This window comes from Salmo salar, chromosome ssa12 (genome assembly GCF_905237065.1).
Source record: "Salmo salar chromosome ssa12, Ssal_v3.1, whole genome shotgun sequence".
NCBI classification, from domain to species: Eukaryota; Metazoa; Chordata; class Actinopteri; order Salmoniformes; family Salmonidae; genus Salmo; species Salmo salar.
Window position 1 is genome coordinate 45532617 of NC_059453.1, and position 19545 is coordinate 45552161.

At 40.2% G+C, this 19545-nt stretch overlaps 1 protein-coding gene across 1 annotated transcript in view; it reads left to right on the forward strand.

The window, feature by feature from the left end:
• The first annotated feature begins 14803 nt into the window (after positions 1 to 14803).
• Positions 14804 to 19545, forward strand: part of LOC106565282 (eyes absent homolog 2) — a 71403-nt gene continuing 66661 nt past the window's right edge. The window contains exon 1 of the mRNA XM_014132221.2: positions 14804 to 15193. The gene's annotated coding sequence lies outside the window, so the exon portion shown is untranslated. The remainder of the gene's footprint in view (positions 15194 to 19545) is intronic.

Genomic DNA, 19545 nt, shown 5'->3' on the forward strand with positions numbered 1-19545 from the left:
TCTGTGCAGTCCGACTACAGTCGGTCAGTCAATCAGTCAGTCTCATTAAGAATTACCTCATTCAGGGTTTGCCCTTCATCTGGCCTTACATTAAAAGGGTTGTTTAATGTCCTCAATAAAATAAAGTATATTTTAATATTTGAAGTCAGACATAACAATACAATTCAACATTACAGTATGTCCACAATTAAGTGTAGCCTTAAAACAAGTTTTTAATTGTATGTTTCAAATGAATGTGGATGCAGTGGAACGACCTCAAAGCCACAAGCAATTGGAAGAGAGCCCTCAAATGTTATCCATTGTGTGTTTTTGGAGCATTGTTGGATACTAAGAGGAGAACAATATTGTTTCCATCATACACCAAACGTTGGGCGGCAAACATAGTCACATATCGCAACCGAGCCAAGACAGTCAGGAAACGTGTCAACATTTCAGCACAGCATTATTAAAAAAAAGGTGAATTTTGGTGTACCTCAAGGTTGCATACCTTTGTACAGTATGACCTGCTGGAACAGCAAAGGGAGGTTCTGAGTGACTGATCCATGGCCTCTCCTCCGCTCTCTCTCTTTCTGTGATGCAAATCTGTTTCAGATTGTGAGTCTGCGGGGCTTCTGAAACTCAGGAAGCCGAGCAGAAGTACCCAACATTGTTCTCGTTCATAAAAACAAGGCTCCCTCTCTCTCTCTCTCTCTCTCCCTTTTTTTGGGCGTTTTAAGATTTAAAGTGTAATCAAAGCAGGCCCCAGGAGTAGTATAGACAGGCCAGATAGCCGGAGGCTGGTGGAGAGAGCATTTGAGATGTGTCTCCAGTGAAGAGTGCGTTCTGACAGGAAAGCCTAGAGCAGGTGAAACCAGAAAGAGGGGAGAGGTGCTGGAAATAAGCTCTTTTTGCTCTGTCTCTCTCTCGCTCACACACACTCTTTCTGTCTCTCCATTTCTCTGTCTCCCTTCCATTTTGTTGTTCTCCTCTCTATTTCCCATTGTTTCGAGGACTGATAAAGGAATAACACTAAGAGACATGCACACACAGAATGCCAATAGCCCTCTGCTAGCTCTAGACACAAGAACTCTGCAGCACAACAGACAGAAATCACAATACAGAATAGTTCCAACTAATAAGATAACAGCTTTTCAGATATAGTATTCATTATGATAACAATGCAACCTATATATAGTATGGCTGTCTGGTGTTTTGGTCATGCACTGTTAAAACAATACATAAAAAAACAGTATCTTGTTGTTTGATAGTCAAAAAGAAAGTACATCTACAACCTCTAATTGTTGATCCAATATTTTTAATTAAGTTGGTTGGCTGTAACCCCAGAAGGGGAATTCCTTGTTTTTGATTGCATTGTTACAGTACGTTGCTACAACACTGCATTGGAGGGAGCTTGTTATTCATGTGGGCAAAAAATCATATGATTAAACTTGGCAATAAGTATGGTAAGTTTATTATGATCATGCTCATATTGTTGCCGGTGATTTTAATGCACGGAAACTGAAATACGTTGCACCTCAATTTTATCAGCATGTCACCTGTGCAACTAGAGGCTACAAAACTCTAGATCACCTTTACTCTATACACAGAAACGCATTCAAGGCCCTCCCTCGCCCTCCCTTTGGCAAATCAGACCATACCTCTATCCTCCTGCTTCCTGCTTGCAAGTAAGAACTCAAACAGGAAGTACAAGTGGCGAGCCCAATAGGGAAGTGGTCCGATGAAGCGGATGATAAACTACAGGACTGTTTCGCTACCACAGACTGGAATATATTCCGGGATTTATCCGAAAACGTTGAGGAGTTTACCACATCAGTTACCGGCTTCATTAATAATTGCATTGACGTCGTCGTCCCCACAATGACCGTACGTTCATACCTAGCCAGAAGCCATGGATTATAGGCAACATCCGCACTGAGCTAAAGGCTAGAGCTGCTGCTTTCAAGGAGTGGGACACTAATCCTGACGCTTATAAGAAATCACACTATGACCTCTGATGAGCCAACAAACAGGCAAAGCGTCAATACAGGACTAAGATTGAATCCTACTACACCGGCTCTGACGCTCAACGGATGTGGCAGAGCTTGAAAACTTTAACGGATTACAAAGGGAAACCCAGCCGCAAGCCTACCAGATGAGCTAAATGCCTTCTATGCTCGCTTCAAGGCAAGCAATACTAATCTATGCACGACCTTTAAAAGAGGTTTACATTTGCAAGGCCATGGGGTCAGATGGAATACCAAGACGCGTACTCAGAGCATGCGCTGACCAGCTATCAAGTGTCTTCACTGACCTTTTCAACCTATCCCTGACTTGGTCTATAATACCAACTTGTTTCAAGCAGACCACCATAGTCCCCGTTCCCAAGAATGCCAAGGTAACCTGCTTTAATGACTATCACCCTGTAGAACTGACATCAAGTCATGAAATGGTCATGGCTCACATCAACACCATCATCCCAGAAACCCTGGACCCACTCCAATTTGCATACTCCAACAGATCTACAGATGACGCAATCTCTATTGTTTTCCATACTACCCTCACCCACCTAGACAAAAGGAATACCTATGTAAGAATGCTGTTTATTGACTACCGCTCAGATTTCTACACCATATTTCCCTCCAAGCTCATCACCAAGCTCAGGATCCTGGGACTGAACACCTCCCTTTGCAACTGGATCCTGGGCTTCCTGAATGGCCGCCCCCAGGCAGTGAGGGTAGGCAACAACACATTCGCCATGCTGACCATCAACACGGGGGCCCCTCCGGGGTGTGTGCTTAATCCTCTCCTATACTCCCTTTTCACCCGAGTATGACTGCAAAACATCATCAAGTTTGCTGACGACACGACGGTGATAGGACTGATCACCGAGAAGGATGAAGCAGCCTATATGGAGGAGGTTAGTGTGGTACCGGGACAACATCCTCTCCCTAAACGTCAGCAAGACAAAAGAGCTGGTCGTGGATTATAGGAAACGGAGGGGCCAGTACGATGGGGCTGTGGTGGTCCAGAGCTTCAAGTTCCTCAGTGTCCACATCACTAAGGAATTAACATGGTCCACATACACACCCACACAGTTGTGAAGAGGGCACGACAGTGCCTCTTCCCCCTCAGGAGGCTGAAAAGATTTGACATTGGATCCTCAAAAAGTTATTCTGCTGCACCAATGAGAGCATCATGACTGGCTGCTTCACTGCTTGGTACGGCAACTACAAGGCATCTGACCGCAAGGCGCTACAGAGGGTGATGAGTAATGCCCAGTACATCACTGTGGTGGAGCTCCCTACCATCTAGGACCTCTATACCAGGTGGTGTTAGAGGAAGGCCTAAAAATTTGTCAAAGCCTCCAGCCACCCAAGCCATAGACTGTTCTCTCTGCTACCACACGGCAAGCGGTACCAGTGTACCAAGTGTGGAACCAACAGGAACCTGAGCAGCTTCTACCCCCAAGCCAAAAAACAGCTGAACAACATTTTGTTGTGTTACAGCCTGAATATAACATTTATTAAATTCAGATGTTTGTCACTGGACTATACACAATACTGCATAATGTCAATGTGATATGTTTTACAAATTAATAAAAAATGAAAAGCTGAAATGTCTTGAGTCAATAAGTATTCAACCCCTTGATATGGCAAGCCGAAATAAGTTCTGGAGTAAAAATATTAATTACACTTATGAATTTAACTTTGACGGTGTATCAATACACCCAGTCACTACAAAGATACCAGCATCCTTCCTAACTCAGATGGCGGATTGGAAGGAAACCGCTCAAGGATTTCACCATACTGTACGGCCAGTGGTGACTTAAAACAGCTACATGGCTGTGATAGGAGAAAACTGAGGATGGATCAAAAACTGTCTCACCCTGATCTGTTTACCCTATCTTTGTGATTATCTCCACTCCCCTCCATGTGTCGCCAATCTTCCCCATTATCCCCTGTGTATTTATACCTGTGTTCTCTGTTGGTCTGTCACCAGTTTGTCTTGTTTGTTTGAGTCAACCAGCATTTTGTCTCACCTCCTGCTTTTTCTAGTCTCTCTTTTCTTGCCCTCCCGGTTTTGACCCTTGCCTGTCCTGACTCTGAGCCTGCTTGCCTGGCCACTCTGCCTGTCCCTGACCCTGAGCCTGCCTGCCGACCTGTACCACTGCCCCCCTCTGGATTACCGACCTCTGCCTTACCCAGACCCTGAGCCTGCCTGCCTGCCGTCTGGTACCGTTGCCCGACCTCTGGTTTTCTGACCCCTGCCTGTCTTGACCTGTCTTTTGCCTGCCCCTGTTGGAACATTAAACTATTGCTTATTCGACATGGTCTGCATCTGGGTCTTCCCTTCATATCTGATAAAAAAAACATTGTAGTTTCTCCACAATACTAACCTAATTGACAGAGTGAAAAGAAGGAAGCCTGTATAAAATAAAATAAATATTCCAAAAAAAATGCACCCTGTTTGCAACAAGGCACTAAAGTAATACAGAAAAAAATGTGGTAAAGCAATTCACTTTTCGTCTTGAGTACAAAATATTTTTGTGGGAAATCCAATATAACACATTACTGAGTACCACTCTCCATATTTTCAAGCATAATGGTTGCTGCATCATGTTATGGGTATGCTTGTAATCATTAAGGACTGGGGAGTTTTTCAGCATAAAAATAAATAGAATGGAACTATGCATAGGCAAAATCCTAGAGGAAAACCTGGTTCAGTCTGTTTTCCAACAGACACTGGGAGAATAATTCACCTTTCAGCAGGACAACACAAAAAACACGAGGACAAATGTACACTGGAGTTGCTTACAAGAAGACAGTGAATGTGGAATAAGTCAAGGGGTATGAAATACTTTCTGAAGGCACTGTATATGTACATAGCTAAGTCAATTACCTCGTACCCCTGCACATTGACTCGGTACTGGTACTCCCTGTATATATTCATGTTATTTTTACTTGTTATTGTTATTCGTTATTCACCGTGTATTTATTCCTCGTGTCACTATTTCAATTTTTGTTGTTGTTTATTTTTTATTTTTTTTACTCTGCACCGTTCGTCTACACCTGTTGTTTACAAAGCGTGTGACAAATAACATTTTATTTGATTTTATGGTCTTGGAAGATCCTTAGTCACGCAATGCAACTGCCCCAGGCCATTCAAGTTGATTTAAGCCTAATTACAATGCGCTACATATTTGCAGAAAATTAATGTGTGTGAGATGTGTTTTTCACTATATTTAAAGAGCCAGGAGGGCAAAACAGATGTTTTCCTAATTTTACAGGAAAGCAACTATAAATGTCATGCCACAAGGGTGTAAGCTCATGGAACTATCACAATAAACTATTATCTCTAACACATTTTTTTTAATATTGCCCCAAATGTTGACCTCATCTCAGTTCACCCATGTCATTGGCCAGGAGATAAATACGGAAACAAACTGTAGTTGTTATGATGGCAACTGCTTTGCTCATATAACCTATGCTGTTGTATTATTTCCCGGACAATACATTCTCCCACTAGCAACTACATCATATTTTCCCATAGCTACTCAACAACAGCAGTACAAGCAGCCTGACTAGGGTGGAAACCATAAACATAAGTCAAAAGCTACCTCACAAAGCCCTATTATCCCACCAACACTGCTGCCTTTGCCTGGAGCAGGATTATTCTCACTGTTTCAGCAAACCATTATCTCAGGTGGCTTATTCAAAGAGACGTCGTCACCCAAGTATGTCTGAGCCATGTCACCGTCAGTACACACACTGCGTATTGTCAATGTAAACAGAGCCCGTGTTGTGTGTGAAACTATTTCACACTGTCTTTCTGGCCTATAGAGAGTTCTTCAGAAAGGTTATACGTTGACACGCCTTGTCCCTTTAAGAATAAAAAATCCCCACTCATTCTAAAACATGCATGGGCCCTGCAGCCTGATGCATTTTTGACTGCCGTGGGAACCTGAAAATCTATGTGCAAACGTATCTTTCTCACCTCTGCGCCGACGTGGGAAATAAAAGTTGCAATTCTTGCAGGAGGTCATAAGATAGGGTGACTGGCTGGATGTGGCTAGGCTTTATAAGCATTCATGCGGGGGTTATAAATCTCTTGAGGCAAGAACAAGTGTCAATCATGGCCATCGGCCAGAGAAGCCCCTAGATTGCTACAGACCTCACACTTTGCCATAAAGTACTAACAGGGTTTTATCACTTCCAGGGTACTCATAACCTCTTACATTGTTGTTTACATAGCTTATAGTGGAAAGTACCATCTAATTGTTATTGTTCATAATAATTTAAACATATTAGTATATACTGTAAGTGTTTTTGGAAGATTCTATTGTGAATAAAATATTGGGGAGTAGTATCAAGTTGTTATTGTTGATATAACATACAGCATCAAATTGTTTGTTGTTTGCTGATTTATATGTGATATGACAGATATGTAAACAATTTTAACACAAGTTGACACAACTGGTGTAATGTGTGTTCGCATTCGAAAGCAAGCACATTTATTAATTGAGTACCTGCCTCAAAGACATTCAATTCTACATTTCCGCAGAGACCTTCCTGTACATTTATGATGATGTATCATGGTTCATGTATTTGGTGAGATGTGCGTCTTGTCTTTGGAGCACCCATTTTTACAGGGTTGAACAAAGAAACAATGGCTGGCAAGGAAGGTGTACTTAGCTCAGAGGAACATTAGGGTGAACAAATATTATTATATATATTTTTTGTGATTACTGATCAATTCATTTATACATTTATAATTAGTACGTTTTGTTATCTGTGTAACTAACCTTTTTTATTTTTGATGGTGTGGTTTTCATATAAGCCCTTGTTCTTCCAGCCACACCTGCACACCTTTTTGTATTAGTTTTTTTTCTGTATTGTTGTTTATCACTTGTTTTCTTTGATGCAAATACGTTTTACTTAACCTAAACTTAATCTTAACAAATTAAGTGTAGAATTAGATTGGATAATTTATAGATAATAGGTCAAATAAATGTAATAATATAATGTTGTTGATATTTTCTAAAAGCCCCAAAATCTAAAAGTCTAACCTACATAATTCTAACAATAATACTGAAAATATGACATTGCATAATTCACTATAGTTATATTTTCAGAATATATGAGATGAAAAGCCACAGAACCAGTGACAACAGTTTTTAATGTATCACATACAATACGGTCCATTGTTTTATATAATTTAACATTTATTCTCACTTATTTTATTACTGCACATGTAAAGTAAATGGTGGTACGTACATCAGAAACCTGTTGGGTCTAGGTAAGTGGCAAGGGTGGCCTCACTCACAGGTTAAGAATTCCTCCCGAGAAACTCGCTCTATTGGAGGTTTACAACCTGAAACATCTGTTGTAATTTTTGTCAAATTGAACTTTTATTACCTGGTCATTAAAGCCGTGGCAATGACAAAACCAGATGGACTCCGCTGCTCTTACAACTGCTGTGTTTTTATGGTGTTGGTGAAAATTGAACCAAAGGGAGCCCTGTGCATTATAAAATTAAGGAAATCATTCTCACATTCCGCAGACAAGGGGATCGGTATGGAGATTCGCAGCGTGGGGGGCGATCGGGGTGGTGGGGCCACTCGGTACCGGGGTAAGAGGTGGGGGTCGGCTGGGTAACACGCATTCAGAACCACCCTGAGAGAAAGTGCTTCCGTTCACTGGGAGGGAGGGAGGGAGGGAGGGAGGGAGGGAGGGAGGGAGGGAGGGAGGGAGGGAGGGAGGGAGGGAGGGTCGATCCAATGTTGGGGAAGGAGGGGGAGGAGGAGGGATGGCCTGGGAGTCACTTGTGTGTTTATTAGGTAACATGGAGGCAAAAAGTTAGAGGGAAGGATGGATGTAGGAGGAGAGAGATTTGGCCTAAAGAGAGAGGGGAGAGCAAGTTTGGGGGGTTGGAGGGTGATGGGGGAGTGGTAGGGGGGGACACAGATGCGGTAGTTATTACAGGACAGCTTCCACTGTGTAAACACCCTGTGAGGTGTACTATTACATCCGTCTTTCCCTGTTTACGTTCTCAGCATAGGCCTTATAAAAGCGTTTCAAGGCTCAATTGAGTATTTTATACAAATTTTACTTGATGTAGCAAAGTATTTTGATACTTAAAAGGAGAATAGGTTTTCTGAGGGAGCAAGACCATCATCAGTGCCATTAAGCCTTGTGACAGTGCGACCATTGCAGTGAGCCAACCAATCTTTTTAGAGGAAGACGAGACAATGGTTGCTTTTATTTCTCCTCCGCACATTCCTATGGAAGAATGGAACTTGCCCACCCGCCTTGCAAATGAATCAGAAGCAGACAAACTCCATGTCTGGGTCACATTACATCCCAGAGTCATAGGTAATGTTACGGAACTTTTCCATATTTCTCCCCCCACCACTTCCCTCTGCTGTTTTGTTTTGAGTTCCACAATAAGTGAGAGAGTATCAATATAGGAAATGTACACATTTGTCAAAGGGCTATTGAAATTCATCACCAACGCATGGTGAAATGGGAAAATGTACACACGGTTATACTCCTACTCCGTGTGCCAAAAATAGCAGTAATTGGGGATAATTTAACCCTATATTCCTTGTTTTCAGTCTCTTAATAGGAGTTAGCATGCATGAGAAACTCTTGCCTGCGTTCCCTCCTGCTGGTTGACTTTATCATTCTTGAGGTGTCAAAAGAGTGTCAGAGAGATTTCTCTATTGGAAACGCACCAGGAGACCTGTTTCCTCTTTTGCTAGGCCTGCGGTTCGCAGGTTCACAGCGACAGACTTGCTCATATTACAGGATGTACATCCAGACTGGGAAGGACACGACTCCGAGACGACTCCCAGACAACCGCCTGCCCTTATTCTAATGTAGTTTACGTTATGTGGCTTAGGTTTTGTGTCTGTGATATAAAATATATGCTTATGCTTATGTGATATTATATGCACAATGTAGCCTAATATTGATGCAATTGGTTGGAAAATGTTCTGTTGGTATATTCCTTACGCAGATTTGCTGATACTGTATGTGCCTGGGCATGCTTCTGCGCTTATTGTAGCAAATGTTAGGCTACACAAAGGCCACTTGATGTTAATGCACACAAAGCATACTGAAACTGCGGTGGGATATATTCATTTATGTGACATAATGTCAATTATTTATTTAGAGTCTAAGACTTGGGGGGGTGCTAAGCTAACATATGGAATTGTTTTAAGATGGTCATACTATGGATCATTTAGCTATTTAATTTGGAATTTTAGGACCCCTTTAGGGGTCAATCCCCCCCCAAAAAAAGTATTTGATAAAATAGAGATTTTGGCCCATAGATTTTACAGCCCATAGAAATGCATTGAATAGCACATTCATAAATGGCAAAAAGTACAGTCAAAAAATAAATCATGAGAAACATAGTTTTGAAGTGTCTGTCCTAAATCTGGGAGATATAAAAAAAAATTAAAAAGGAAATATCTATACACTACCTGTCAAAAGTTTTAGAACATCAACTCATGCAAGGGTTTTTCTTTATTTTGACTATTTTCTACATTGTAGAATAATAGTGAAGACATCAAAACCATAAAATTATACATAACCAAAAAGTGTTAAACAAATCAAAATGTATTTTATATTTGAGACTCTTTAAAGTAGCCACCCTTTGCCTTGATCACAACTTTGCACACTCTTGGCATTCTCTCAACCAGCTTCACCTGGAATGCTTTTCCAACAGTCTTGAAGGAGTTCCCACATATGCTGAGCACTTGTTGGCTGCTTTTCCTTCACTCTGCAGTCCGACTCATCCCAAACCATCTCAATTTGGTTGAGGTCGGATGATTGTGGAGGCCAGGTTATCTGATGCAGCACTCCATCACTCTCCTTCTTGGTAAAATAGCCCTTACACCGCCTGGAGGTGTGTTGGGTCATTGCCTGTTGAAAAACAAATGATAGTCCCACTAAGCCCAAACCAGATGGTGTATATATTTTGATTTGTTTAACACTGTTTTGGTTACTACATGATTCCAAATGTGTTATTTCACAGTTTTGATGTCTTCACTATTATTATACAATGTAGAAAATAGTCAAAATAAAGAAAAACCTTTGAATGAGTAGGTGTTCTAAAACTTTTGACCGGTAGTGTATATCCATTTTTTTTTACACACATTTAACCCCTTTTTGGGGGTAGGCACAAAACTTCCTTCATACGTCCATTTGTTTTGTTTAATCCGATACTGGTTACCTTCAGATGAGTCCCGTGATACTTGTGGGGGTCATAGAGCAAAAAGGAGAACACCATCGTTTTGTAGGTCAAACCCTTTGTAGGTCAAACCGTTCGGACGCTACAGACATTTTTGTGATTTGACTAACACTGCTGTAGCTCTGCCACCTTTCACCGCAGATGTGGAAGTGCGACACTGGTGGATGTGGTGGATTGAGACGCATCCAATGCAAAAAAAACCTGATATCTCTAGCTTAAACTGACTGATTTTGATGGGGATTTTTTGTTATATAACCAGTGTGTCAATCGACTCTTATAGCCTTATATATATGCAATTGGTTGGGAAATGTTTAGTTGAAATACTTTCCATACAGGGCCTCTACCGGGTAGCAAACCCAGGCATGGAAACCCCAGAAAGAATTAGTGCCCCCCCAGTTTTGTTTCTCAATTAACATAACAAATGGTATATGATTAACCATGCCAATGTAGTGCTGCCAGGCATGCCAGTAGCGCAGACTGGGGGAGGCTAAATGCCAGGTGTATGCTCATGATATGAGGAGGTGTGAGGGTAATGTAATATTTAGTAGTTAAAATCCCAAAATGCATTCTGATTGGGCACCTAGCCATGCAATGTAAATATATATTAATTTTTTTATCTACCAGCTGGTGCTGTAACGGTGACAAATATGCATATATTTGGATGGTTTTCTTTCATTGATACCTATATTTTTTAAATTAAAGTTACACTGTATTTAAAGGGATGGCCTAAGATAAATGTACTGAAACCCCTATTGAATGAAAATTCCACAAGAAAAATATGTTGGCCAGCAAGTGGGAGGGTTTTCAGTGGTTTAATTATATGTATTCAGCACACATAAGGGAACCACGCCTGCAAAGCCCATTAAGCACCTAAATAAGGGAAGTCTGAATACCAGCTACTGAGAAGTGCGTAGGAAAGGTGTGCATAGGAAAGGGCCCTTATGTAACAGTATAGCGTCCGTCCCTCTCCTCGCCCCAACCTGGGCTTGAACCAGGGACCCTCTGCACACCAACAACTGACACCCACGAAGCATCGTTACCCATCGCGCCACAAAAGCCGCAGCCCTTGCAGCGCAAGGTGAACAACTACTTAAGGTCGCAGAGCGAGTGACGTCACCGATTGAAACGCTATTAGCGCGCAGCACCGCTAACTAGCTAGCCATTTCAGATCGGTTACACTTACAGAGCATTATTAAACAGCATATGTCACACTTTAAAAGAAGTATATCTTGAAAAGGTCTAACTCAGCCTTCATAAACCCTTCATAAGGCCTTCAAAAGGCAACAATTAATTTGGCAATTAACATACATAGGATGATATGATGGATAGTGCTTTGTTTACAAGGTGATACATGTTTATAAGGCAATAAGTTATTAAAGTGCTTCTGGTTGTTATTATAAATATACAGAAAAAACATATAAATGCAAAACGTAAAGTGTTGGTCCCATGTTTCATGAGCTGAAATAAAAGATCCCAGAAATTTTCTAGATGCACAAAAAGTGTACTTCTCACAAATTGTGCGCACAAATTTGTTTACATCCCTGTTAGTGAGCATTTCTCCTTTTCCAAGATAATCCATCCACCTGACAGGTGTGGCATATCAAGAAGCTGATTAGACAGCATGACCATTACACACGTGCACCTTGTGGGTGCACCTACGACCTCCCAGGTCCACCCATAGCTGCGCCCCTGCCCATTTAGGTGAAATTCATTGATTAGGGCCTAATTAACTGATTTCCTTTTATATGAATTGTAACTCAGTAAAATAGTTGAAATTGTTGCATGCTGCGTTTATATTTATGTTCATTGGGCATGTATAGTATAAGCCAAGTATTATGGAAATACACTATTTTGCCTAGAGCGTATAAGCAGGTTATATCAAATGAAATTAAATGAAATAGTTTTTGTCACGTGTGGACTAACAGTGAAATGGTTACTTACAGGCCGTCCCAACAATGCAGAAAGAAAGAAAATACAGAAATAATAGAAAAGCAAAGCATGTAATAATAAAAGTAATAATAGATACACAATGAGTAACAATAACTTGGCTATATACAATGGCTACCAGTACTGAGTTGATGTGCAGGAGTACAAAGTAATTGAGGTAGATACAGTTGAAGTCGGAAGTTTACATACACCTTAGCCAAATACATTTAAACCCTGTTTTTCACAATTCCTGACATTTAATCCATGTACAAATTCCCTGTCTTAGGTCAGTTAGGATCACCACTTTATTTTAAGAATGTGAAATGTCAGAATAATAGTAGAGAGAATGATTTATTTCAGCTTTTATTTCTTTCATCACATTCCCAGTGGGTTAGAAGTTTACATACACTCAATTAGTATTTGGTAGCATTGCCTTTAAATTGTTTAACTTGGGTCAAACGTTTCAGGTAGCCTTCCACAAGCTTCCCACAATAAGTTTGGTGAATTTTGGCCCATTCCTCCTGACAGAGCTGGTGTAACTGAGTCAGGTTTGTATGCCTCCTTGCTTGCACATACTTTTTCAGTTCTGCCCCAAAAAATTCTATAGGGTTGAGGTCAGGGCTTTGTGATGGACACTCCAATACCTTGACTTTGTTGTCCTTAAGCCATTTTGCCACAACTTTGGAAGTATGCTTGGGGTCATTGTCCATTTGGAAGACCCATTTGCAACCAAGCTTTAACTTCCTGACTGATGTTTTGAGATGTTGCTTCAATATATCTACATTATTTTCCTGCCTCATGATGCCATGTATTTTGTGAAGTGCACCAGTCCCTCCTGCAGCAAAGCACCCCCACAACAAGATGCTGCCACCACGTGTTTCAGGGTTGGGATGGTGTGCTTCGTCTTGCAAGCCTCCCCATTTTCCCTCCAAACATAACGATAGTCATTATGGCCAAACAGTTCTATTTTTGTTTCATCAGACCAGAGAACATTTCTCCAAAAAGTATGATATTTGTCTCCAAGTGCAGTTGCAAACTGTAGTCTGGCTTTTTTATGGTGGCTTTGGAGCAGTGGCTTCTTCCTTGCTGAGCCGCCTTTCAGGTTATGTCGATATAGGACGTGTTTCACTGTGGATATAGATACTTTTGTACCTGTTTCCTCCAGCATCTTCACAAGGTCCTTTGCTGTTGTTCTGGGATTGATTTGCACTTTTCACACCAATGTTCATCTCTAGGAGACAGAACGCGTCTCCTTCCTGAGCAGTATGACGGCTGTGTGGTCCCATGGTGTTTATACTTGCGTACTATTGTTTGTACAGATGAACGTGGTACCTTCAGGCGTTTGGAAATTGCTCCCAAGGATGAACCAGACTTGGGGAAGTCTACCATTTTTTTCTGAGGTCTTGGCTGATTTATTTAGATTTTCCCATGATGTCAAGCAAAGAGGCACTGCGTTTGAAGATAGGCCTTGAAATACATCCATAGGTACACCTCCAATTGACTCAAATGATGTCAATTAGCCTATCAGAAGCTTCTAAAGCCATGACATTATTTTCTAGAATTTTCCAAGCCATTTAAAGGCACGGTCAACTTAGTGTATTTACTTCTAACCCACTGGAATTGTGATACAGTGAATTATAAGTGAAATAATCTGTCTGTAAACAATTGTTGGAAAAATGTATTTTGTCATGCACATAGTAGATGTCCTAACCGACTTGTCAAAACTATAGTTTGTTAACAAGAAATCTGTGGAGTGGTTGAAAAACAAGTTTTAATGACTATAACCTAAGTGTATGTAAACTTCCAACTTCAAATGTATGTACATATAACTAGGTATAAAGTGACAGATATTAAACAGTAACAACAGCATATGTGAAAATTTGACCAAAAGGGGTCAATGCAGCTATTTCGTTAGTCTTATGGCATGGGGGTAGAAGCTGTTCAGGATCCTTTTGGTTCCAGACTTGGTTCATCATTACCGATTGATTTAGGGTAGCGGGGAGAACAGTCTATGACCTGGGTGGCTGGATTCTTTGCAGAGAGAACAGTCTATGACTTGGGTGGCTGGATTCTTTGACCATTTTTTAAAGCCTGCTTCATATATAAAATCGTTACTTTATATAAGCAGGTTAAAAGTGTTACTTTAAAAGTAGAAGCCTAGAAGATCTCAAAATGTACACACATTAACGACCTATAGAAACCAGCCAATAGCCTAGGGTCATTAGAATTGAATGATCCATCCACACATCTGAAGTAGCCTACTGTCAACACCATCACAGACTTTCAGAGAAAAGCCCTTAGCTAGTGAGCTCTTCTTCTCTTTTTGTGTAAACAACAGTTGTCTTTGTGTAAACAACAGTCGAGAGAGGCACTCTTGACCAAACAAAGATGTAAATGTGAGATAAAGAGATAAAGGAAGAGCTCAACTCTGCTTGAGCTATTTTGTTAACTGAAGAATAAAGAGAGTCAATTGAAAGCAACTCCTGCGTAATGGAACACGCACGGTCGCGCGCGGGGATCACACTCACACTCACACACACACACACACACACACACACAAATGCACTGTACAGCACTCGGCTCGTGGGGTATTGAGAACACCCTCAGGAGGAGGAACCAAGATTTTTCTATTTGCATAACATCACTTCCCTACCAGCGTCAAAGCAAACACGCTCCAGAAGGTGTATATGACACTATACGAGAAACGGCGCAATGTTTTGGATGAAAACGTACATTTAGATTTGGATGATAGCTGCCATTTCGGGTTATTCGACCATACACGAACGTTTCAAGAAGTCCAAACGAACTGCGCATACAATTCTAAAATCTACAGTCATCACTTTGAAGAAGATATATGCATAGACAGTGAGAAAAGACGTGCTGTGACTTCAGCTTGACCATTGAGCGTTCCAGTTTCATCTGTGGAAGACGTTTTGCTCTAGAGTGTTGAACACACTACGTGATATGGAGAGACAACACTGTTGAAAAAAATACCGGCATTTTATTTTTCCTGACCTAGACACAAATCATGGTAAGTGGATTAATAGCATATGATTGAATGTATCATGTCATGCTGCTTTTCAAAAGTCTTATTGCCTGTTCAGAAAAGGTGTTATAGCATGTGTTCATTATGTGTGGAATTAAACGATTTTTATGAGCGCTTGAATTATCTGTAGGCCTATAGGTCAGGCTACAATGCTACAGAACAAGTTTCAATTTAACTTAAAGTAGGCCTGTATTGTTTTTGTTGTTGTCATAGTACACTATAATAAACTATACAAACAATACTTTAGCGAGGCAATGCCATATCAGCATTAGTATATTACATAATGTAACGATAATATGGGTTGCGCTTGTGCCTATTGTATTTTTAAATCAACTCCAATCAGCAATTTTTAGCATTTTTATTTACTCTAGTTAAATTGGAATGGAATTACAGCAAATTACTATGCATTTAATGAAGTAGCCCATCAGACAATTTCAAAAACATTTCAATCCTATTTCCAATGAGTAGCCTATGTACAGTAATCTATATTTTCCTAATTTAAAACTGAAATATATTGCACTGCAGGTAAAGGCCTAACGTTACTTGACAGCCAAATATTATAATATAAAACAATAGCTATGATCTATGAGTTATGATCAATATACTTCTATGCATATTGCATACAATACCCATTGCGCCATTGTAAATTATATAATAGGCTACAGTTAAGTTTCCAGGGAATCCAACTTTTACATGCACCCATAATATATTACCTAACGTTGCCTTTTTACTCTATGGCAGCAATTACAGTTTAAGGCAACATAACTTGGTTTGAGTTGTCCAGTTACTGCCTTGTAAGTTTAGAAAAATATACATTTCACAGTTAATTTCACAGTTATTCTAAATCACGTATTTTTTTTGTGTGTGTGTGTGTGTGTGTGTGTGTGTGTGTGTGTGTTTGAGTAAAGTGTCTGTCTGTGTACTACGGGGAATGTTGGGGGAGTTTACCATTCTGTCCTACTTTTCCTTAAAGTTCTTTGTTTTCCTTAGTGGCAGTTGAATCCTTTCAACACTTGTTCTTGGCCTAAGTACTGAAGATTACACCTAAATCACGGAGGCCCTTTCCTCGCCAGGAACCTAATTAAGTCATTTAAGGGAACCACGCTAAGCATTTTTCAAAGACGGGTATTCATATTTCTCAAGGACCCCTTCATAGCTCCAATCTAAAATCGCCTCCTGTGTTTTGGTAGCCATTCCAAATACCTTTAAACACTCGTAGATCATGAGAGCTTCAGTCAGAAGTAGCCATGTCTGGATCTCTCCTTCTTGCTCTCAGCACAAAAAATAACAAAACCATTATTCGGTGTCTGAGAAATGCAGACAATGGTTCCATTGACATCTTGATCCACACTTAATAGTGCATGTGGCAAATGTTCAGTCATTGCTTGCATATGGATATTACATTTACTTGACTTGTTGAGGTGATCAAATATGCCTATCTTTCCATCAGAAAAATAAGAACGCTATTACATACCCTTATTTTATTTAAAATGAATATAATCTAGTGCTTCACACTAGTAGGCCTAACTTAATCAGTTAACTGAAGATACAATTATTCAGCTGCTTTGGCTGAAATTGTACTCAATTATGCCCTAATTCATATATATGCATGTGGTGAAGACCCAGGAAGAGTATTAGTTTTGTTTCTAACCGATTACAAAGTTTTGAGCAAATCCATCAGAATTTTACATTTTTCATGTAACTGAATGGGCAGAAAGACTGCAACCCACCATTTTGTATTTCAGCAAACAACCAAGTATTAAATCTAGTAAAATATGCCTCATATCAACTATTTTCCCCAATTTTATAAAAAATCTTTGACTTATCACCTCTCGTCCAAGTCAATTAGTTATCTGAAATATACTTGCGGAGAAAATATCAGCTCAAGCAGTATATTTTTTGTATCAATGCTGAATATAATATATACAACTGAATATAAATGATCAGGAACTTGCTCCATATCTGAATTTCTACACACACAAACAACATCTGGGAAAATTAAAAAAAGTGGACCACATACCGAAGGCAGTGTGTACTGGGGTGTGTTTGATTTAACACTCTGTTTTGTATCTTAATGATATTAGGCCCCATTTTTGGAATGGCCTTCTGCTTCGCGGGACCCTCTCCCTTCATGGTTCCTATTACTTGAGTCTAATAAATAGTGAATAAGCAGGAGCCCAAAGTCCTGGATCGAGGAGAATTTCCCATCCTGTACCGCGAGGCACCCCCTCTTAAGAAAACACAAATTAATTCAAAACTCCTCTGTAGCCAAAAGTTTGTGGAATTATACATATTTTCATAGGAAGCTCTGCTCTTCCTGACTTTATCTCCACTAATTTCATTATTTCACAGCTAGCACATTTGTCTCTCACTGGGAGGCAGGGGGCTTGAATTCTGGGACTCAGCCTGTATGGTCAACCAATCCTCTGTTCAATAGAGCCACTCGGGATAAATGCAATTGATCCACTCGGGATAAATGCAATGGCTTGGGACTGTCCTAAGTGTGTGCACTAAAGCAGCACATGCAGATATCCTGAATAAGTCAAAAGATGGTGTTTTCAAAAGGACTAGTGAACTTCACTTTATTTGCTAAATCAATCTGTCGACCAGAATATAGTATTCTCTTCTATTCACTGTTCATCAAATGCAAAGCATTTCACACTGTTTCAATAGGGTTCTCAATAATCAAATGATTTAAATTATAGCAGCATCTCACTGTTTTGGTTGTTAACCCTCAACCCAGATGTCTTAATATTTATTTAGTAGTTCATACTGTATTTATATTCTGTTCACTGGGGACAGCTAATGGCCATAAAAGCAGCAAGCTAAATGTAACATGCAGCTGTTTTGGTCACATTCACTTATCAATTTATTTCCTCTAAAAACACATTTTAAATCACGAGGCAGGTTTAATGCAACTCCGTCAAAGCATTGAACTGAACTGTGTGTAAACTTTCCATCAACAATACGCCTCTGGATTTAAGCCTTCGTTCCATAGGCTGCAACCAAAGAACTCTGACCACAACGTCCGTCTGTGGAACTATGACTTTAGATTCCACAATGAATAATTAGAACGAGAACAGCGTTTGAAATAAAACATTGAAGGAAATTGTTTCTTGGGTTTTAAATATATCTATTCCTATTCTAATTGTAAAATCAGATGATTGTTCTCCTTTAAAACCTTAGTAACACTTTACTTAAAGCTTGCAATTATATTGCCTGATGATGCAGAAATAATGCATTATAAGACTTATCATAAGCATACGACCCCCTTATAATGTCTCATAATAATCTCATAGTTATCAAAACCTCATACCTCCGTGTCTCACTGTCTCTTTGCAGTGACCATTTACCCAATAACCCCTACAATTACCATTTAATTTAGGCTTTAGAGAGAGAGGTGAATGCAATACAGGTTTACTGTAATCCTTGATTACCACGAGTAAATGGATCTATTGTGTTGGATGAATATGGGGAGTGTGAGGAGGGAACACTGAGTGAATGTGGTGAAATGAGGAAGGGAGATATGAAGGAGAGGGTGGGTCTCATTGGCTCTGCTTGAGCAGTTTGTGGAGAAGCTTCCATATTACCCCCCCCCCACACACACATATGCATGCAGAAACACACACACAACATGCACACACACACGCACATTTACATTTAAGTCATCCAGAGCACCTTACAAATTGGTGCATTCACCTTATGATATCCAGTGGAACAACCTCTTTACAATAGTGCATCTAAATCTTTTAGGGGGGGGGGTTAGAAGGATTACTTGATCCTATCCTAGGTATTCACATAAGGAACACACACACAATTCCTATAAATTCTACAGAACACCTTGGGAGGCCTTCACATTCTAACTCTGACAGACCAGGAGAGAGGACACACACACAAACACACCATGCTATTGTGTTCAACCTGTTCACACCTGTTGCATTACTCTTTCACAATTTCCACTAGAGCCTAACTCCAGATTTGAGGATATTCACATATTCTGCTCTGTATCGGGAATTATGACCTAGCTAAAATACATAAATCATTATTCGTTTTTATACAGTAGCTGTATCATTGACACCTGTGTTATTACATTCAGTTGCACTGGGCTGTTTACCATGGGAAAAAAACACATTCAGATCTTAAGTTTAAACTGATGAGTTTCCCCTACAGAGAGTAATTTAGCTGTTACTCCTAATGTGGTGGAATGGCAAGTTCTGTCACGTCAAGTAAACTACAGGTAAATCATTCAGCCAGGCACTAGCTAATGTTGCCACGTCTTTGGGTAATGGCTGTATGCTTCGCTCCAGTGTGTGTGTGTGTGTGTGTGTGTGTGTGTG